Raw genomic sequence first — 23773 nt, 5'->3', positions numbered from 1 at the left:
TAAAAACAGTTCCATGGAACATCTTGGCTAGCTAGCGAAATGAACCAATCACCATTGCCCGAGGAGAGTGCTGTGATCAGTCTCAGTCAGAGATCTGTCTTACTACAGGAAATGAGTTCTCCACAGGAGAGAAAGTTTGGATTATCAAAAGAAGGCGGATAGGGATGCTGGGTGAACAAAAACATCAGACACTCAATAGGGGACTTTTATGCCAGCATCTTCCTCTTAACACTCCTTGTTCTTATTCACGACCTCCACAATCGCCACAACTTTCTAATGACTAATCTTTCTATGACTAATCTACTCATCATTTGGATTTCAGATTAAATGTCACTTCAGCGGAGAGGCCTCCTTCCTTCATTCCTCTCCATCAGAAAATGTTTTATAGCTCCTGTCAGTTTGTGATTCTGTTTTCATTTGTGTGACTCTTAGTTTAATACTTAATGTGACGTTAACTCTAAGCTGTATGAAGACCCACATCTATACTGTTCATCACCTAGTAGATACTCAAAAATATCTGTGGAAGGAATGAATAAAAACAAAAATAAAGTCGGTTCATGGATTGCCTGCATCTCAAATCTTATGCAAACTCTTCAAATGTTTCTTTTTAGTAAGAGGTCAGTAAATGACTACGTGGTTAAACTATGGACTCAGTTGTTGAAACCAATAAAAGAAACTTGCCTCAATTTTGTAGTCAGGAATTCCAAGAACTGCATAACCCTTTGAAGTAAAACTCATTGGGTAAATTAGCCTCAATATCTTTTACTAAAACAAAATATGTAATAATTATGTGGAAATATGTCTCTTGATAAACTAATACAACCATGTGCCTCATCCTGCAGTATTTTAATCAGATTTTAGCCACAGAATAACCCATTGAGATAAGTAATGGAGGCAGATGTTTCTTTCATCTATCAGATGAGAAAAAAAAAAAAAGCCTGAGAACCAGACAGGTAAGATGAATTACTCATGATCATGTGGAAAACTTAGTGATCAAAACAAGATTATTACTCAGCAATCCTGAAGCCTAGTTCTGTATGCCTTCTACCAACTCAATGTTGCTCATTCTCTCACTTTTCTGGCAATACACATTGCTGTCCCCTACAGTTGTGAAATGTGTCAAAAGTCACACAGTATGGAATGTAGTAAATCTGAATATGAATAAACTTGAGATTTTCCCTATTTTGTGGGCATTTCTGATTATTTGGACTTTTAGTATTTTTTACAACAGTCCCTGAGTTTTAGTTGGGGACTTCATCCCCATTCCCAGTCCCAATGGTTCTGGTGATTTTCCCATTCCCAACCCAGAGGTACTCTGGCCATTGAGAGCCTAATATTCTCTAGGCTGTAGATTTGGGTAATGGGGTGGACACATGCACATACTAGCTTCTAAGATTCAATGAAATCTTCGCTAAAGCTTCGGGATAAGGGCAGACACACTTTCTCAATGGGCTTGAACCCAGGACAATATAAAGGTGGAATTTCTCCACTCATTTGCTTCCATATGGGACCTGAGGCTGAAGCCAATCAGTGGAAGGCAGAGCTGAGAGATGAAGAAAAACCATATCCTAATGATACCTTTTGAACCCTGAATCTGTGTCTAAAGCCCACACTATCACTGGATTTTTAGTTACATAATCCAATAAATTCCTTCTCCTGAGTAAGTCAGTTTGAGTAGGATGCTCTGTCTTTACCATTTAGAAAGATCTTAACTAAAATACCCTATAATAATGGGGAGACCCAGGTCCTGGCAGGGAGAGAAGTTCACAAACCCAGGGTGGGAATGCGTTGCCACAGGGTGGGAGCTGGTGCCATTGCCAAGAAGAAGCTTGCCAAGGCCAAGTATAAGATGCGAGAAACTGCCTTGGCTGAGGACTAGCTGGCCCTGGTCAAAGCAGTTGGACATGTTCAAGAACATGGAGGAAAACCTTGGAGGAATTTTCCAGCAGCACAAGCAGGAGAATCAGAAGAATCCCGAGTTCTGGGTGCATTTCCAGGATGCGTGTGTCACCACTGGGGTGATCCTCTGCCCTCTGGAAAAGGATTTTGGTCCAAGATGTGGGAGATTTCTATCATGAGCTGGGAGTCCTGATTATTGAAGTGTGCCTGACCCTGAAGTACAGGAATGGAGGGCTGATAACGCTGGAGAAACTACATCAACAGTTGTTAAAAGGAAGGGGCAGATTCACACAGGATATCAGCCAAGACAACCGGATCGGGGTCATGACGAAACTAAAGGCACCTGCCTCTGGCTTCCGGCATCATCCCTGCGGGTGGTGCCTACCTCAGTCAGTCTGTTCCAGCTGAGCTCAGTACCGGTCACACTGTGGTGCTGCAGCTGGTGGAGAAACATGGCTACGTGACGGGCAGGGATCCCAAAGTCGCTCTTAAGTGGGAGGCCAAGTGAGTCACACTAGAGCACCTGCTGAAGGAATGGCTGGCCTGGTTGGACTTGCAGGCCCCCGGGGAGGCTCACTACTGGCTGCCTGCTCTCTTCACTTACCTCTGCTCCCAGGAGAGGCCCTCCCCTGAGTCTAGGAGTGCAGAAGGGGGTGCAGCACTAGGCAGGGAGGCAGGGAGGACCTGCTGGTGAATAAAACCTGAGCAACTTTGTTTTTTAAAGGAAATAAATAAGTAAAATATCCTACAATAATAAATTTTCATTCAACCATATTCCCATACTCTTTCTTGACAGGGAGAGGGAAAAAAAGTGGAGTTCCAGATATTTCCTACAGAATTGCATTGCACATAACAAGAGATCTGGCTACAACACCTGCCCCCCCAACCAAACCCACACAAACAAACAAACAAACAAACCAAGAAGTCACTTTACGAGGATTTAGTTGCACGTCCCTTGTCTGAAGAGCTTCATTCGGTGCCATTCTTCTTCAGGTTAATGATGAGAGGATGCCTCCTCTCACCCCTTGCACAGACTGAATTCCTATTCCTAGTTTCTTACATTGCCATCTGGTAAGCCTTCCAGAATTTCTCCCAATGAAGTTTGATGCTCTAGATGGCCTTAGCACAGCTGATGTCTCCTCTAGCTATCTAGGTCTACACCTTCCTCCTTTCTGTCAAATGTCATTGCAAATATGTTCCAAGAAAAACTTGCTACAAGTCTTTCCAACCTTAGAATAGAATCTCCAGGTAGCATCTATTTGCAAATAATATACCTGTCCCAAAGTGAAGCTTAACTAATGACTCACTTTTCTGATTGCCAGCCTCACAGATATAAGAACACGGAGAAATACTATAGGAATTCTTTTAAAGTCAGAAGAATGTAGAATACAGAACCGTTTAGTTGGAAATAATAGTTTCAGCACAAGATGTTTTTAGATTTTCTTTTAAAAATTCAAAGACTTTGGTATCTCCCAGGATAAGATGAATCTAGCCGTGCTCTGGTTAGTGACTCAAGAAACTACTTGTATTTTTTAAATTTTTGTTTATTTTTGAGAGAGAGAGAGAGAGATGGTGGGTAGGGGGAGGGCAGAGAGAGAGGGAAACAGAGAATCCCAAGTAGGCTTCGCACTGACCAATGCCAGTCTCAGTCTCATGAACTGTGAGATCATGAGATGAACCGAAATCAAGAATCAGACGCTTAACCCATCGAGCCACCCAGGTGCCCTGAAAACTACTTTTTATTTGCCAAAATGATGAATGTTTCAACCTTCAAGGAAGTGAACATTGCCTAATTGGATGCTATACTGCCAATAGAGGATAGGAACATAATGAATGGTAATGATTTGGTAAAACTTTTTTGTAACTGATATTTATAGGACTTCAAATAACAAAATGTGAGATTGGGCTGAGAAGAACCATATCTCTTAAAGAGGAATAGGGACTAATGGGCAGTTATAAGCCAATCTCTTTCATATGTGTGTAATTCACAAGACTAATACTTAAACCATATATGACCAAAGATGTGGAGCCATGTCATTTTCTAAGCTCATCAAAAAGGGAAGATTGCCCACGTTAGTTATTTTTTTCCACAATGATTCCTAGGATGTACATGAAAATAGGAGGGTAGAAGTCACTATGGTATATAGCAGACAATACTCCAGTCTCCGAAGTGGGGAGTTAAACTTTGGCCCTGCCGAGAGCGGTCTTTGGGTCTCTACTCATTTGTAAAATAAAGTTTGCATAACTGTCAAGAAAGCATCTAGCTATGAATTTGGGTTACTAAAACAGAGCACTTGTTGATTGTAATTCTTTTCAGTTTCAGTTCTGATCTAAATACGCAATACTTATCTCAAAGAATTTTGAAGTTGATCATGTAGCTAAAATGAATTGAACTGGAAGAAGAGGAGAGCCTTAATGTTAATATTCTTCATTCACTCACTCACCCACTCACTCACAAATACTTTCGAGTACTTAATAAGCATGGGGCCCTATAAAATGTGCTAAAGGTACAGCAATGAAGAAACCATAGCCCCAGTCATCGTAGAGCTTATTTTTCGAAGGTGGTAAGTGCTCTGTTGAAAAGTAGAGCAGACTAAACCAACTTGACAATAAACTATTTAAGGAAAAAAAAGAAAAAAGAAAAGTAGAGCAGAGAGGGAGTACTTAAGATTGCCCTTTTTATATAATGTGGCCATTTGAAGAGAGACCTAAAGAGATGAGAAAGTCAGGCTATTTCCTGCCTAGGAATAGCAAGTGCAAAGGTCCTGAGGTAGGAGGTTTGACATATTTTAGGAGCAGGAAGGAATCCTGTGTTGCTGGGGCACAATGAGCAAAGTGAAGTGGTAGAAAATGAGATCCAGGGGAAGGAAAAGTACCAAAACAGGCTAGAATATTGTATTTACTTGAATATGAATTGTCCCCATCCCAGTATTTGTGGCTCCTTTGCTCCTAACATTGGGTAGGAGGAAACGTACTGGTTCAGTCTAATTGTGTCATCTGCTTGGATGTGGGTAGAATCAGAACTTGAGACTTGCCATCACTACTGGCCAGAAACAGAAGTTGTTCCTTGGGGAGGAAAGCAAAATTTCTTTTGTTTTCGGTGAAGTTTAACTTACTTTATATCAGGGACTCCTGTCCTTCCTTTCCTTTAGCGGGAAGCCTGTTCTACTTCTGCTCACACGTGTGGTGTGGGGGATGGGCACGCGGCATCCATTCCAGCCTCCTTCATGTGTGTCTTCTGGTATCACAGAGACTGGAAATCTAAAAACTACCTGCCCCAGACGCTTATGGATTTAGAATTTGGGATATGAAATCCTTTCCGCTGAATAGATGCACGCACACCAGTTAGGGAAGGTCAAAGTGAGGTTTTCTGCTTCTTTCCCCGTCTCTACAGTCCAATGTGCTTTCTCTGCAGCACATTCCCGTGTCTGGTCACCAGTCTCATTAGTGTCCGAAGACAGTCACAAAGGCGGCAGCAGCAATGGCCCTCACAGCTACATTGGACTTTCATTGGCCCTAGACAGTCTTGCCTCAAAGTGATCCTTCCTCCATTAAACAAATAACAAAAATTGTATTCCAGGACTGTCTTGGGATAAATGTGAATATATTATTATTATATATTAAAACATTTAATTTAGCCTAAAAGTTTTTTTCTGATTTTAAAAGAAATTTAAATATTTTTATGAGCTCTTAGAAGTGTTACAGGCCCTAGACACTGCCTACTGGACCTCATAGATAAATCCGCCCTGATGGCGTTCAGCACGTGGCCCCCATTCCTAGAGGCAGCCCCTGAGCACTGAGCTTCCTGATTGCAGAAAGGGGGCAGCTCCCTGAAAGGCCTGAGGGCTGTGTTGTTCCCGGCACCACTTCTAGGAAATCTTCTATTCCTAAGGTTTTGTCAGCACCCGATTCTCTCTGTTATTTCCAAACTTCATTAACATAACCAGGATCATTTTTGTTTTCTGTAGTTAAGCCTAATTGGTAGAACCTGGGTTTGCGCCATTATTCTCTCGAATCCTTCAGGTCCATTCCTTGCCCTCACATTCCCAACTCACTCAGTCTTGTCCTTCTCACCCCTGTGTTCTCCCTGGTTCTTTAACTATTGTGCCTTTCACTATAACCTTAGGGATCTGCACGCCTTTGTGGGGAAAGTCTCCAAGTCTCTGTATGAGTCAGCATTCTCCAGAAACACAGAACCAGTGGGATGTGTGTATGTGTGTGTGTGTGTGTGTGTGTGTGTGTGTGTACTTAGGACCAGATTTATAGATAGAGTGTATATAGATAGTCTATCTATCTATTGACCTATCAATAGAGATTGACTGATTGATTTAAGGAATGAGCTCACATCATTGTGGAAGCAGCAAGTCCAAACCCTGTGGGTGGTCTGGCAAGCTGGAGACCCGGGAGAGAGTTGATGCTGTGGTTCTAGCCTGCTGGCCGAATTCTCCCTTCTTCGGGGGGGGGGTGGTCTTCTTCTGTTAAGGCCTTCAGCTGAGGGGGTGGGGGTCACCCACACTCTGGAAGGTGACCTGCTTTACTGAAAGTTTGCCAATTTCAATGTTAACCTCATCTAAGGAATGCTTTCACAGAAACATGGAGGATCATGTTTGACCAAATACCCGAGTATTGTGACCCAGCCAAAGTGATACATATACTGAACTATTATAATACCCGTTAACATAAATCCATGTTTTATGTTTCCTCCTTCTCCTTGCCTGAAGTTCGCTTTTCTGTGACGTCACTGTCTCTCAATTCTTCCTATGAGGAAGGCTTTACCTTCTCCTACTATCTGAAGTCAGAGGGTGAGGTGGAGCGCCGGCTTTCTTTCCTCTCTCCAGTGTGATTTCTCACCCTCCCACTATCCTTCCCCGCACTCATCTGCTGTTCACATGAAGCCTGTACTGTTCTCAGCACTGTGACTTGCGGATCTGTTCTCACTTCCTCAGACTCGGCTGACTCATGTCCCTTCACCTCTGACTTCTTCCTGGCCGTCACCATTAGTGACTTCAAAATCCATGTTAACCTTTCGGATTCCTTGAGCCCACGCGTGTTTCCTGGACTAAAATCCTCCATCATATCCCCCTACCTTCATCGCCATTGTCCAGCAGAACTACACACAGGGCTTGCGCAGGTGCGTGTCTGAGATTATTATTCCATTTGTAGGCATGGTCTGTCATCTCCTCCCTACCCCGGTCGGTCTATCTCCAGCTTGCCTGGCATCTCCCTTGCTTCATCCACTGACTCTATTTGCCTTCACTGCTTCCTGTCTTGCCTGCCTGAACAACGGACTCTTCTCGTGCCCCCATATTATATAGAGACTTGATTTTCAAAGACCCCAGGGAAATAGATGTCAAGCAGTGGTAGGTGATAGCAGTAACTTGGTAGATGATCATTCACTGGGCTTCTCTTACTCTTCTTATTGCTCTTATTCCTAGTTCTCTGTCTTTCATTTTCTTCAGTTGTGTTTCCAAGTTATACTGTGTTTATGGAGGAAAATAATTCCAAAGAAATGGCTTGTTTCCCACTCAGTACTATCTAACATTAGCTGCACCATGACTTGTACTTCCCCTTTAACTCTCTTGGCAACTTCCTAGCACACCAGAACACAGAACTTAACCATTCTGGATGATTTCTACTGGCTTCCACCTCCATTTTCTTCCCTCAACTTCTCCACTCAGTAACCACACAAAGTTACATGCACAGATATACCTTCAACTTAAAATTATTATTTTCGGATTCGTTCCCCAGAAACAGACCCTGAGACAAGAATCCATAGGCCCCAGGAGGCACTGGAAAATGAGTGCAGATACGAAACAGAAAAGGGAAGGCAGGCAATAGAGAGTGTGTTATGAACCAGTTATTACCGCATGCAATTGGGACTCAGACTCACTGGAGGTTTCTGAGAGGCAGTATAAATCATATCCCAGAGCTGGCCCATCTGAGAGGAAAGGGCACTCAGGTATTTCTCCACTACCTCCCATCTATCATTAGTTGAGGGCTTTCCCAGGATATTAAAGCACAGGTATTTCTGTTCATTCTGCCCCAGATGTGGCCCAAGGCAAACTCCTATAGCTGGACAAAGGCTGAATGCAGACTGCCGCAGGCACTTGCAGTAGGCGACGGCTCGACGTATGGAATGCTGAGTGTCAAAGGAATATAGGCAAGGCACTAAAAACATTCTGTGCTTCCTGTCCTCCTAGCTTTACGGCAGCACGTACCTATCCCTGTTTCTAGTTCCCTGTCTTTTCATTCAGTGTCCTAGGTACTCTCAGAGACACTGTTTTATTTATCCTCTTGACCAGGAAGGTGGTCATTGTCTCAGTATTACATAAGAAGGTGAGAAGTTAAGATTAAGTAACTTCAGGGTGCCTGGCTGGCTCAGCTGGTGGAGCATGCAGCCCTTGGTCTCAGGGTCATGAGTTCCAGCCCCACGTTGGGGGCAGAATTTGCTTAGCAAAAGAAAGAAAAGGTAGAGAGAGAGAGAGAGAATGAGAGAGAGAAAGAAGAAGGGAAGAAAGAGGGGAAGAGAGGGAAGGAAGGAAGGAAGGAAGGAAGGAAGGAAGGAACGACAAAAGTAAGATTGAATAACTTCACAAAATTACCCAGCTAGTAGGTTCTGGAACTGTGATTTTAAGACTCTAAAATTCATGAATTTTCTAGTACAACAGAAATCCAAGGGCAGAATCTTGGGAGAATACCCATCATTATGAACAAGATCCTGGAGTAAGAAGAGATGGGTTCAGAGTAGAAGTAGAGTTAAAGGGGTTACTTTGGAGATGTGGGGGATCCTCTTCATCTAAACTGGCTTCCACCACTATTCACTGCCTCCATTTATATCCATTCAGCTTTCTGGAGCTTACTAGGCCAGAGACTTTTTTTTCCTCCATCCAGAGACTCTAATATAATTTCTAAAAACAAAAGTCAGATACAATGCAATTTCTAGAGTAAGTAATCCTTGATAAATACATAATGCAATAAGCGCTCAATTTTATTCAACAATTATATATCCATCACCTAATAGGTGCCATGCACTGGGCTAGACGCTAAGAATACAACAGAAAATATTCACCAACAGAAGGCATGAATCAATGAAAGACAGTCTATTTTTGAATATCAAATATACCACATTCTCAAACTGACTTTAATTATATAGTAGCATCAGCTAATTATGGCCATTTAACTTGTGCAATTAAGATGAATCTAGTACTCAAAAATTTTTTTCTTAGTCTGTATCTGCCTACATGTATTTTCAACATTTAATAATAGTAGATAATGTCGATAGAAAAACAGCACACTCTTCACGGGATTGCCGTGGGAATTTAAATGAAATAATAACTGCCAATTCTTAAGCATTTTATGTAATTTATCACATTTGCCTGTATTCACAGGCTGTGAATTCCACAAGAGCAGACGCTGATTTACTTGATTTTTTAATATTTTCTTCCAGCTTTATTGAGATATAATTGACATATAATATTGTTTAAGTTTAAGCTGTACAGTACAATGACTTGATATATATGTATATTTCAAAATGATTACCACAATAAATTTAGTTAACATCCATCATCATGCATAGTTACATATTTTTTCCCTATAATGAGAACTCTTAAGATTGACTCTCTTAGCAATTTTTCAAATACACAATAGGGGTATTGTTAATCGTAGTCACTATGCCACATGTTATTATATCCCTAGAACTTGTCTTGTAGGATACTGATTCGTTTTTCATTCATTCATCTGTATTTGGCTTCTCAAATAATACTTAGCACATAGTATGTCTTCAATGAACATGTATGGGCTCAATAAACAATATAGACATTATTACTCCAATTTTACAGATAAAATACTCAGAAGATTGCATGATTTTCCCAATTTCTCAAAGCTAGTTGGTAGAACAGTTAGGGTAAATGAGGTCTTTCCAACTCCACTGTACCCAAGGGCCCATGTAAAGCACGGAGCACAGTGCTGAGGACACCGCAGGCCATCACTATGTGTTATTCATTCACCACTGCCTTTTTAAAGACGTCCTGGCCATTGGCTTTAAAGTACAAGGGTGACAGCTACTTCTCCTCCAGACCTCTGCTCCTCCTCCATGATCATCCTCTCTTGATGCCTACTCTCCTCCCACTCCAGAAACTGTGGATTCCCCCACAGCTCAGGTTGGGACCTGCTGACCCCCTGCATGATTGCAATCACTTCAACTCAGACTGCACTGGCCAGCGACATGACCTTTAGAAGCTGCCGACTCCTCCTGGCTGAATGGTTTCAGGACTGCTACGCTGTGCTCTGTGGGGAAACGAAGAGCAAATAGTCATATACCTCCCTCTCGTATAGCTCCCTCTCAGAAAGTATAGGAAACACAAAAACAGGGAGACTGTGTATCCGTGAATAGTTGATTCACTGTTCCAACTCTGCCCCTTCACCTGTGAAAGCACATTCTAGAGCTCTTACGCCCTATGTTAGATGACTTTCTATTATTGACCTGTAAACTTCCAAGGTCCTTACTTTGACTTGAATATTCATGACTGATAGATGCCAGTGATGTATCATGAAGTTGCTTGGGGTATGAAGCCAGAAGGTTCATGAGACAAAGCAAGTTTCTGGACCCTTCTCCCCTTGGAAAACAGGCCTCAACAGCAAAGAGCTTTGCAACTGTTGCTACTATTGGATCAAAGCACCATGGGGAGAGAGTCAAGCACACAAATTTGGGAGCCATGGAGACCTCAAGTGTATTGTGGCCCCAGAATAATCTAGTTGTGACACGTAACCTTTCTGAGCCTCAGTTTCTTAACTAGCCAATGGAGGTAACATTACCTGCCTCATGGAGTTGTTAGGATAAATGAAATACTATATACACATGGCTCATGGTGAGTGTTAAGAAAACAGGGTCTATTATTACCGAGACAGGGGACACCTGAAAGGATGGTGCAATCAACACCCACTGGATCTTCAGGACAGTTTGTGAGAAGAGAATGTGAGGTCTTAAGGCCAAAGACCAAGGAAAGCTAAATTCTCCCTCACTGTCACAGAACCAAGAACGTGGTATCATTTGTTAAGCTGTGACATTTCCCCATGGTTATTGTACACAATATGCAGTCCTTTGTCTGTTTCCCTACAATAGTAAAGACTTTGCATGTAGTTGTTACAGGAAAGGAGAATGGGAAATTGGGAAAAGGTATAAATAGCATCCACCCATTACTGTATTTCAAATGTTGCATTAGGTGCTTCTTGTTAGGTAACTTTTGTTGCTGCGTTTAATCCTTTATATCTTTCAAAACAGATCTAATCAGTCCCTCCTTGGGCCTTTTTGACAATCAGATAAAATGTTACTCCCATTTTTTTAAAAAATTAAGAGCTAAAAGGACATATACCATTATATTAATTTCAGGTGTACAACATAATGATTGTTGTATGTATATGTTGCAAAATGATCACCACAATATGTCTAGTTAACACCATTACTGCACATAATTACATTTTTTCTTGTGATGAGAACTTTTAATATCTACTCTGTTAGCAACTTTCAGATATACAATACAGTGTTATTCACTATTGTCACTATATAGTACATTAGCTCTCCAGGCCTTATTTATCTTATAACTAGTAACCACCTCCTCCCTTTTCACCTATCCCCTAACTCCCACCTCTGACAAATACTAATCTGTTCTCTGTATCCATGAGTTTGGGGGTTTTTTTGTTTGTTTTTTTAAAGTTTATTTCTTTATTTTGAGAGAGCACAGCAGGTGAGGGGAAGAGAGAAGGAGAGACAGAATGCCAATCAGTCTCCTCACCATCAGCACAGAGCCCAATGCAGGGTTTGAACTCACAAACCGGGAGATTATGAGCTGAGCCAAGATTAAGAGTCAGACACTTAACCTACTGAACCATGCAGATGCCCTAAGTTTGGGTTTTTAAAGATTCTACATATAAGATCATCCAGTATTTGTCTTTCTCTCTCTGATTTATTTCACTACTCCCATCTCATAAACAGAAGGAAATGGTGGATCAGCATAGCTAGGTAATTTGCCCGAAGCAAGTAGATGGTATTTGAACCCAGAGTGTGGCTTCAGAGTCCAGTCTTTCCTTTACACCTAGGAAGGGAAAGCTCAGGGGGACTGCCTGTCCTAAAGAAAGAAGAAATGATCATCACACTGAGGAGGCCAAGGAGAAACGGGACAACTCTGATGTTCTCAGAGATGGAACTATATAGTGATCTGTGGAGTTTCCCTACAGGGGCTTTTCTGGGGAAAATTTATAAATTCTGGGAAACCTTGGACCTCCCAAGAAGTTTCTGGCTGCACCTGGCCCAGCCAAACCACATATCCAAAACCCAGAAGAAAGAGTAAGGAGAAAATCAAGAACGGACAGTTTGTTGCCTGGTGGCCAGGGATGGGCTCCATATTGAAATGATTAAAAGTAGACTAAACAATGCAAATACTTCTCTTTGTCGTGTCAACATTGCTGTGAAGTTAGCCAGAAATTAAAGCGGAGGGCTTAGGGAGAGGTATGAGGTAAAAAGAGGAATGAAGCTGCTTTTCTCCTTTGTCACCAAGTCTTCCCTTCAGAAACATGTCTGGATAAATTGGAGACATTGCTCAGTCATTGCTATTGAATTTAGCCTTCCATGATGGCGGGCTAATGTGGCTGGTACACAAGAGAACTGAAGTAGCTGTTAGGGGCCCTGGGCTGTTTGGCCCTGTCTGCAGCACCTTCTAGCACGTCATTAGAGTACTGAGGTCTGAGCGGAGGCACAGAAAGAGCCAGGAAGGTAGGACATTCCCTAATGTTCTGTACCACCCACTTCCTAGGAAAGACTCAGCTCTTAGTATACATAAGATGGATCTTACACTGGCTCTAATCCATGACAGGGAGGTCTACATGGTTCTCACACTACCTGTCAGTTTCTGGAAAGTATGCATATAGTTAGCATCTCTTCTGTGGGGGCCATCACAAAGAAGACTTAGCTGTCTGTAGATACCTTCAAAAGACAGGATCCCATGATATTTCTGAAACAGAGTAAAAGAGAGAGAGAGAGAGAAGAGAGAGAGAAGAGAAAGAGAGAGATCAGCGTTTCCACCAGATAACTCAGACACAGGAAAACAAGTGAGAATTAAGGGTGGACTCTGATATTCAGTGCCCAGAGATGACCCCGTCAGTAAGGATTAATGGCCCACTTATCTCATGTATTATTTCTTTGTGATTTTTTTTCCAATATAATCAAATAACACATGATCACAGCAGCTCTTGGGAGCTTATTCTGATATCTGTACTGATACTCATGTCTTCAAAGTCCTTACAGATTACTTCCTTTAATACCTAGTTCCAAGTATCTATCCCCAGGCAGTCCTTCCTAAAAGAACTTATTCCTGCATTTCAGCTTGAGGCAACTTTTAATAATCTTTCTTTTTTTAAAGTTTATTTATTTGTTTACTTATTTTGAGAGAGAGAGAGAGCACAAGCAGGGGCAGGGCAGAGAGAGAGAGGGAGAGAGAGAGAATTCCAAGCAGGCTCCACACTGCCAATGTAGAGTCCGATGTAGGGCTCCAACCCATGAACTGTGAGACCATGACGAGAGCCGAAATCTCGGGTCAGCGGCTCAACCGACTGAGCCACCCAGGTGCTCCAATAGCCTAACTTTCTTGTACCTCATATAAAAATATTTTAAAATTATTAAACCAATAAACTTTAAAATTTAAAAAACACAACTTAAAAAAGGAAGAAAATGAGTTCCCTGTATTCTTACCACTCAGAGATAAATAGTTTATGTTGTCATGTATGTTGATTTCTAGTCTTTCTGTTTTCTTTCTCACTGCTTTATCAGCATGCTTTTTCCCCATTTAGCAAAACTTCATGAGTATCTCTTTTATATGTCTGTCTCTATATCTCTGTATCTGTTTAGACATTTTAAGGGTGAGTGGCAGTCCTTAGCATTTTTAATAGCATTGCTACAAACCATATCAGAGTTTAGTGCAGTTAATAATAAATAGCTTAGCACATACATAGTGCTTATTCTAATCTGAACCAGTCTAAGTATTTACATACACTGATCCATTTAATCTGTGTAATCCTAGGTAGTGGGTTTAATTATTGCTATTACTCAAATTTCACAGATAAGAAAACTGAGGCATAAAGGGTTTAAATAATTTGTTCATGATCACACAGCTAGGAAGTTTAAATTTTTTTCAATGTTTATTTATTTTTGAAAGACAGAGAGAGTGTGAGTGGGAGAGGGACAGAGAGAGAGGGAGACATAGAATCCAAAGCAGGCTCCAGGCTCTGAGCTGTCAGCACAGAGTACGACACGGGGCTTGAACTCATGAACCCATGAGATCATGACCTGAGCCAAAGTCAAATGCGTAATCAACTGAGCCACCCAGGTGCCCCACACAGCTAGTAAGTTTAGAGTTGGATTTTGAATCTGAGCTAGATTGGCTTCAGACTCAAAACCACTGTCTTGTGACATCAGTATTCATTGAGCACCTAATAATCAGCATTTTCTTCAAATATCTTTTTCTTCAACTCTGAAAGTTAGGAACAACAGTGTGTGAATCTTCTTCGAGGTCAATGAGCTGTGAAGTGAGGCAGCCATGTCTGCCTGATCCTCAAACTCATCTACCGTCACCACCATCGCCAGCATCACCATCACCACCACCACCATCACAATGCTGCCTTTGCTAATTAGCCAGCTATCTGCCTTTACTCCCCCTTCCTCATTCCCCAGATTGTCAACTCCTCAAAGCCAGAAAATATGTAGCTTTATTCATCTTTATAACCCCATCACCTAGCCAGTTTCTGGACCATGGCTACCGTGTAACAAATACTTGAAAGAATAAAGAACAGTAGGAGTTGGTTTGACAGATAGCAACCAAAGATATTTTATATGAGATCATTTAATACGTGTTTAAATAGAATTTGCAGTACATGATCTAGGTTTTCCTTTGTAGACTTGAGTCTCCAACACAAAACAAAACAGTTTAAATCTTCCCCATTGGAAATCTCCAAACTTCATGTGAGGAATGTGGCCAAGAGCACCAATAGAGGCCAGTTCTGCTCTATCTTGCTGTAGTTCTCTGAAGGGAGGTGTGAATTTGGCTCTTTTTCATTCACTTCCCACCCAGGAACTTTGTTCTCCCCCACCTCCCAACTCTGGTGGCATGATTGGATCTCAATGTCCTTTTTCAAAGTTTTCTTTTGCCTTGTGGTTCATATCCTATCAATTGTTACTTCAGGGTGAGCTCAGAGCTCTGCAAGTCACCCCAGGCCATTATTTATTGCCACATCCAGTTCCATGAAGCTTGTGCCAAAAGAGGACTCATGTAGGGCTTGATGGCCCATTTTCTCTACCGCATGGTTGTGTTTGAAAACCGTACAGCTGATTGTGCTGTTTTAGTGTCTTGGGTTTGGGGGTTTGGGAATTCTTTTTACAGTTTACTGAGAGAGCCGTTCAATGTTACTCCTCACTTTGTAACCCTCCTCCTCACTTGAAATTCTCCTCTGTACCATTTTTCAACTTTATAAAATCCACAGAGACAGGCAAACTCTGGTCTCAGAGAGGGGCTGACCTTCTGGTAGATAAAACTGGCATAAAGCTGAGTTTGTTGAAACCAGAAGAAATATAGTACTAGTAAAGTAGCTTATACACCAAGTAACTGATTCTTGCTTCACTTTCATAGTCCCACAGGAGACGTACGGAGAGTGGGTGGGAAAGATCTGAGTTTGTCAGTTTGCCAGGGTGGAATTGAAAAGAAATCTGGGGTGCTTTCCGTGGTTCGTAAAACACAAGGTTTCAGAGGCAGGAAATTGCCAGGAGGTCTGCTTTCTCTTCGTTCCTAATTACAAACTAGAAGAGTTCGCTTTACAACAACGTCCCCAAATCCCCTCAAGTGAATCAACTATAAGTAAATTGTAGGCCTTCCAAACAGAGCCAGATAATAACAGCTGACATTTATTGAGCACGTAAGAGAGAGCAGGCCCTGTGCTAAGTGCTTTACCTAAATAGACTTGCTGAAACCTCACACCTATTTGAATCTGAATGATGTTATTGCCATCCTGGCTCTACAGCTAAGGAAACTAAGGCACAGAAATGTTAAATAAGCTGCTCACTCACATGTCACACAATTATCAACTGGTGGGCAGAAAGCAAGCCTGGGGAACTTGCCTTCAGATCCTATGCCCCTAACCACTGAGTGTGCATATTTGACAAGAGGTCAGTGATTTCAGCGAGCATTTTCCTTGAAAAGGTCCAAGGTCAGTTGTAGAGTTATTTTCACTGTGCAGTACTGAAATAAGTATCGTTTCTTTAATTTTTTTTTTAATGTTTATTTTTTGAGAGAGAGCAGGGGAGGGGCAGAGAGAGAGGGACAGAGGACCTGAAGTGGGCTCTGCACTGACAGCAGAGAGTCCTATGTGGGGCTCGAACTCACAAACGGTGAGGTGAGCCTAAGTCAGATTAGACTTGAGCTGAAGTCCACCGTTTAACCGACTGAGCCACCCAGGTGGCTCATTTCTCATTTCTTTATTCTGCAAGTGCTTTTTGAACACCTACTAGCTGTCATTTGCTGGGCAAGTCTCTACTGATGCAATTATTAACTACTTTTGACTGAGTTCAGTTCTTCCCATGCTCTCTTCACTTAACCCTCACAACAACTCTTTACGGTAGATGCTTTTATTATCAAGCCAAGAAGTGAGCTGTAAAGGAGTTAAGTATTTGCCAAATACTTCGGCTATAAACACTGTTTTAACAGATAGTGGAGTAGTGAAGGCACCATTTCCATCACTGGATGTGACTCCAAAAACAATGCTTTAAAGACAAATTGTCAGGGGTGCCTGGGTGGCCCAGTCAGTTAAGCCCAGATCGTGATCTCGCAGTTTATGGGTTTGAGCTCCGCATTGGGCTCTAGGCTGACATCTTGGAACCTGCTTTGGATTCTGTGTCTCTCCCTTGGTCTTTGTCCCTCCCGTGCTCACCCTCTGTCTCTCTCTCAAAAGTAAATAAACACTAAAGAAAATTTTAAAGACAAATTGTTAAAATTAGAGGTTATCAATAGGATATCAACTTAGAGAAGTGGAAAAAGGAGAAGATACACACAAGAAAAGTTTGGATTATGCTATTTTAAAATTTCCTTCAATACACTGTCAGAAATAGGCTCATGAATTCCCTATTCAACATCTTCATTTGTCATTTTTGTAGCTCCTCATGAACCAGACAAATATCCCATCCGTCTAGAACAAGGCATGCCGATCACCTGCCTTCTGCAGTTCATCAGTCACAGAGTCCAGGACTCTCTCCAGCAGCAAGCTCTTCTTCACAGTCCTCGGGGCCTCGAGGGCCTCGACTTGGAGTGAATGGAGACGACCTGAATGTACTCGCTTGAGCAGGTGATCCGCGGAAGACTTAGTGCACGTCAGTGCAGATGGTCTCGGGAGTCATGAGAAACCAGAGGATTAAGTTAAATGATCCGCATATTCCATTAAGAATGGAATTCCATTTTACAGCAACAATAAGATGCCCGGACCATAACAAATATTCTATAGACAATATAATGAAGATGTTTGGAAACAGTTTCAGTTATTCTGAAGCAATTAAAGTAGATTCACCTTTGGGACACAGAGCTGTGGGGTCCACTTTGAACTCGACCTGCCACCTTGTGGAAATCGAAGGCAATAAAAGCATGGCCTTTGAATAGTACACTGTGATAATAATATGATCTAGGCTAACATTTACTGAGGGCTTAGAATATGCTATACACTATGCTCAATGCTTTTTAAGTGCTTTCTCATCTACTTATCAGAATAACTTTACGAGGTAGTAACTATCATTGTCTCCAATCTAAAGGTGATGAATATGTGACTTAGCAAGGTAAAGTAACTTGTCTAAAGTCACAGACCTGGGCAGCATGGCCCCAGGGCCCATGCACTTAACCATGGCACTGCCTGTGTCCTCTGCTGCCCCTCTCATTCTTGTATTGTATTAAAATATTTAAATCAGCATTGTAGTTCTTTGGAAGGAATGCTAAAAACAGTCCTCCATCTTGAGAAGTCCATGTTCTATAAGAATCATCAGAATTATGCATTTAGCAGCTACCAGCTGCTCCAGTGCATGCGAGGCAAGAAGGATGGGAGAAGAGGTTTGGAGTAGGAGAGCTTTCCTGGGAGTCTCTCATTATTTCAGTGTTCTTTCTCTTTGCAGCTTTCTATTAAGGGCTCTCACTTCCTTCAGGTTCTCACCTTCCTCCTACTCACTTGCACACAGATACCAACAGGCCTGGATCCTAAACCTTGGCCTTCCTGCTGTGTAACCTTAGGCTAGTAAGCTAAGCTTTCTGGGCCTCATTTTCCTCATCTGTAAAATGGGGATAACATTGATATGTATAACCACGCTTAGTTCCCCAAAGAACTTAAGATAAATAACACAATAACTTGGAGAATAAATGAGATCTAGAATATCTAGCATGGTACTGGCACATAGCAAGTCCTTGACTCATATATACAACAAAAATTGTTTATGCTACTATCAACTCTCCAGTTCTTTAGAATTGTTAGTTACAAGATACGTTAGAAGATAGCTGTAATCATTACTTCCTGTGCTCCTTACAACAATCTGGTACAATCAGCAGAAAAGATCTACTACCCCACTCTAAAAATCATTGTCATTAAAATTTATTATATACCAACTATGAATAGGGAACTGGGCTGGGGATTTAGAGATATAGAATACACACACTGGCATTTACAATGGTTTAGTGGGTGTCCTTTGTTGTAACAGAGTATGCAGTGAATTCCTGGGAAAGGAAGAGTATGAGATAATAGAAAAAATATATATTGGTCTTTATCTCTGGTTCCTGGTACAGAGCTCTTAAAACCCTTGTAATTTCCTAAGTGATAAGAGTACCAGAGTATCTTTTAATATTTGGTCTTTGCTAATGAGGAGGAGACTCTGGGTGGGTTTCAGATGGCTGCTGGATGAAGACTGGTCACCAGAAAGACCAAACCATGATTAGAAGCTTAAAATGTTCATCCCTGCCTCCTACTCTCTTGAGAAGGGAGAAAGGCTGAAGATGGAATTAATGTGTAAGGCCACAAGTCTAAACCAAACTGACTCCATGACAGGCTTTAAGTTTCCCCTCTAAAATAGAAGGCCTGAGTTTCAGCTTTCCCGAAACTATCAGGCAGTTACACATTGCCCAAGGCAGGAGAAACCACCCTTGCAACACCCAATCAGGAAAGCCCAGCGACCACCCTCCACATTACTGAGGGAGAGGCCTATAGATAGAAACTATAGATAGGACCGTGTTACCTAATGTTAAAGTTAACCCGTTAGTGGCCGAACAAGACCCTAGGCTCGCTCTGTGATTGGTTGAATTTAAAGGTACTCTAAACGTTGTAATTGGATCCCGCCAAAAATAATGAATACTCTAGACAATGTGTATGGTCAAACCCGCTGTCAGTGATGCTGAATAATTATGATTGGATCACTGTTCCCCTGCCACAACTTCTGTAACTCCCCTGTCACAAACCCCATAAAAACCCTACTCTGCCTTTGCTCGGGGCTCTCAGCACGGATCCACTGCATTGGTGAGGTCTGGGATCTTTATTCAGGTAGATAAGCCTGAATAAATGCCCTTTGCTTTTGCATACGTGACTCGGACTCCTTGGTGGTCTTGGGATTTGGGGGAGATCGCGATCTGGGCATAACAAATGATTGAGCATGCCTGCGTGATGAAGACTCCATAAATATGCCAACTATATGGAATTCAGAGAGCTTCTGGGTGGTGAACACATGAAGGTGCTGAGAGAGACGTGCCCCAGGAGAGGACATGGAAGTTCCATGCCTCTTCCCACGCACCTTGCCCTGTGCATCTCTTCCATCCAGAGTTCTGCATCCTTTATTATATGCTTTTATAATAAACTGTTAAGTGTAAATAAATGTTCCCGGAGTTCAGGGAGCCAGTCAGGCAAATTAATCAAACCCAAGGAACCTCCAATCCATATAGCCAGTGGGTCAGAAGCACAGATGACCACCTGGACTTGTGATTGGCATCTGAAGTTGGCAGGAAGCAGGCTTGTGGGACTGAGCCCTTAACCTATGAGATCTAATGCTGAATCCAGGTAGATGATGATAGAACTGAGCTGAATTGTATGACATCCAGCTAGTGTTGGAGCATTGCTTCTTGGAACCCCTGCCCAGCATTGGAGATTGGTGATCTGCACCCATTAAAGAGAAAAATTCAGGTTCTTCCTAGTTTTATGTTTTTCCTATTACACTGACTGGAGATGAAAGCTACCTCTGTGGAAATAGTGAGGAACTATAACTTCAAAGAAGCTCAGGGGTGGGGAGTACACCTCAGTGGCTCAGTCTGTTAAGCATCAGACTTCAGCTCAGATCATGATCTCACAGTTCGTGGGTTCAAGCCCTTGGTCAGGCTCTGTGCTGACAGCCTGGAGCCTGCTTTGGATTCTGTGTCTCCCTTTCTCTCTTCCCCTCCCCCACTTGTAGTCTCTCAAATATAAATGGATGTTAAAAAATTTTTTGAAAAAGCACAAACGGTAGGGAGCCAGATGAAATTATGTTTTCTCCACTTCCTGGAGGGCAACTTTGTGGCTTCCTAGAATGACAACTTAACACAATGGAATGATATGTCACAGTTAAAGAAAATACCTGACATGCAATGATATGGATATCACTTAGCAAAATAATATTAAATGAAAAAAAGAAGTCCCAGAGGTTTAATTAGTAAAGGAAAACAAATTGAATGAAAATGATATAAAACAAAAGCAAGGGGACAATGAACATGAAATTCAAAATGAAAGTTAGGTCAGGTGGGGAAATGGAGGAAGAATGGGAGAGGAAGATCATGTGGTTGGTAGTAAGTTATTGTTAAAGGTCTTAGTATTCATATTGGAGAGTACTTTCCAAAATGCTTATTACATTATAGAGATCAATAAAGAGAGAGAATGAATGGAGGAGAAGGACAAAGAAACCAGAGAAGGAAGGAAAAGAAGGAAGGAAGGGAGGGAGGGAGGAAGGACAGAAGAAAAATTTATATGGGAGAGTGTTAGTGAAGCAAACCATTTTTTCCAGAGGAAAAGGGAACAGTATCAAAATCCAAAGGGGATGGAGATTACTTTTCCCTGAGTTTGGAGAATGTGACCAAGATTAAAATCTTGTAATGCTGTTTCAGGAATTTAGCTTGATGTTAAGTAAAGGAGAGCCTAGAGGCCTTTGAACTTGTTGCTTCTCCAGAAGTCTCAAAACCGTGGCCAGCTTCACAATATATTTCTTTCCACAGTGATGGGTAGCTTGGAAAAAGTACTCTATATATGGGTAAAATTTCTGAACTTTTCTCCAAGTCTATCTATAGTGTAGTGATGTTAGTTTCTTTCCCCAAGCAGAGATTTGGGTATACCTACAAATCTCCAAATAACTGCCCTAAATTCACTTTTATAGCTCAAATGCATAGAAGAACTTCATTCACCCAGCTCAGGGCCTGGAGCCTGTTTCAGATTCTGTACCTCCCTCTCTCTCTGACCCTCCCCTGCTCACACTGTCTCTCTCTCTCTCAGAAATAAATCAAACATTAAAAAAAAAAAATCCCTGCATTCAAATAACTTACATTTCAGGGTTGGAAAGAATAGTGACTCCAAGGCAGGATAAATTCTGAGGCAAAAGAGAGGTTAAGAGCCTGGACACTGGAGTTGGCTGCATGGATTTAAATTCTGGCTCTTCCAACGGGCAAGTTCCTTAATTTCTCTAAGGTTCCATTCCTGTATCTGTGATTTAGTGCCTACATTATTAAGTTCCTTCAGGATTAATGATTTAACATATACTACATTGTTTAACATAGTGCCTGACACATAGTAAGTACTCAATGAGTATTAGCAATGATTTATTGCTTGGTGAGACACTCATTCACTAAATCACTTAAGCCAAAATCATGGGACAAATTTGACACTTAACTACTACTACTTTGATTACCATATTCTATTAGTTTTATCTCTTACACATTTCTTAAGTGTGTATGGGTTTTTGTCCTCCCTTGCCATTATCTTAGCTCAGGCTGACACTTCTAGACTTGATTAGAGAACTAACTTGCCAAGGGGGCTCTGCCTCTAGCTTTCTTCTCCCAAAACATCCTTCTCCCTTGAGCAAAAATTTAACATGATTTCCCTGATTGAAATCTTCCTGGAATGTTCCTTCCATCCATGACTCTCTCTTGCTTGAAAACTCTTTAGGATGAGACCATTGTGAACTGGTCCCTGCCTATCACCTGTCACCATACTCCTGCCTTGTTTTCTAAGCTGCCATAACCTTTGGGAAGTGCTATGCACACACTGTGCTAGTTCTTAATTCCGTGACTTTGCAAGTGCTCTCAGCTATCTGGAGAGCCTCTCTTCTTCTTTAGTCATGGAGTTTGTGACCTTCGATAGGTTGAATTACTGATCCAGTGTCTATACCACTTCTGTCTCTTACACGATATCATCCCTGAATGCACGTGGTACATATTGTATTGTGATTATATGCACATATCTCTCTCCCTGAATAGATGTTAAGGTCCTTGGCAAAAGGAAATGAGTCTCAGTGCCCTTGGTGCATCTAATACCTACTTAGCACAGAGCTTGGCATGTGGTAGATAAGCTGAAGTCTGTTGAAGGACGGCTGCAGTGCTGTCATGGTCATTTTGATGTTGCTTGGTAATAACAATAGTAACTTGGTAATTGAACACGTATGATAGGTAGGCATAGGGCTAAGTGCTTCAAAGGCATTATCTTTCTGAATCTTTTAAAAACCCTGTGAGAAAGGTAGGTGCTATAATTATCACCATTTTACAGATGAGAAAACTTCAGTTTAACAGGGTTTAGAAGTTTTCAGGGTCACAGAACTAGTAAACGGTGGGGCAGGAAGATAAAACCAGGTGTGCTGGACTCTAAATCTTTGTGCTTTTTTTCCTGTATGCAATCTGGAAACTCGAGAATAAGAAATAATTCGTCTCTCCTTCTGAAAGTTCTCAGAACTTCTTTAATTCCACTGTTTGCCAGTGGAATGCATGGATTAAACGCTCTGGATTCATACATCCTTATTTTTATTTCTCATACATTTATCATTTCTATTCAAGTCCAGACTAATAACTCCAACTGGAAAGTTTTACCTCATATATTTCATATTAGTCAAGATATTTCATATTAGAGCCCGTTCAAAGATAACATGAAGGATTTTTTTTAAATACATAGTTTTGCCAACTTATTTTAGAGGAAAAGAAACTTTAAAGAATTGATTCTACATAGCCATTCTGGGAAAGTAGTATTTAGCATGAAACAACTACAATTCATGCATGCCATTCTGACAGGAAGTGGTTAGATTAATAGTTCAGCAGCTGTTTTCCAAGGGCTGAAGTAACTTACACGCACTGCCACTCCTTTAGCTTGATCACACCTAGAACGAGCAGACCAGGATTACATACATCTTCATTTTATTCCCTTCTTAAAGATAAATGTGATTAATAAGGTAACAGAGAAAGTAAAGCAGCAATAGCTTTTATAACAAAAATGTATTTTAAAATATCATTAATTCTTGGCAGCCAGATACAAATCAATGTTGGTATGGGCTAAAAAAACAGACAAATTATCTTTAACCAAGGCAACAACTTTTATTAACGCTGCTTACACATTCAGTGTGTTAGAATTCGGCAAAGGTTTTCGCTTCCTAAGCTGAAGTATAATTTGTATTGCATTAGTAGATCCTTAATACCATTTAAAAATTTCATTTATGAATGACTACATGATGCTGAGATGCTCTACTAGAATCACTTTTGTTGTTATTATGGAATGATGGAAATGTCTGTTAGGAAAACAGGTAGCTGTTTACACTTGCTTGGAC

At 41.4% G+C, this 23773-nt stretch overlaps 1 pseudogene; it reads left to right on the top strand.

Annotated features, from left to right (window-relative positions):
- Positions 1-1783: 1783 nt before the first annotated feature.
- Positions 1784-10210, top strand: LOC144236882 (vacuolar-sorting protein SNF8-like; annotated as a pseudogene).
- Positions 10211-23773: the final 13563 nt, after the last annotated feature.

The sequence above is a fragment of the Crocuta crocuta genome, unplaced genomic scaffold, assembly GCF_008692635.1.
Source record: "Crocuta crocuta isolate KB4526 unplaced genomic scaffold, BGI_CrCroc_1.0 scaffold236, whole genome shotgun sequence".
Lineage (NCBI taxonomy): Eukaryota > Metazoa > Chordata > Mammalia > Carnivora > Hyaenidae > Crocuta > Crocuta crocuta.
Note: the sequence above shows the minus strand (reverse complement) of the source record. Positions and strands in the feature narration are given on the sequence as shown.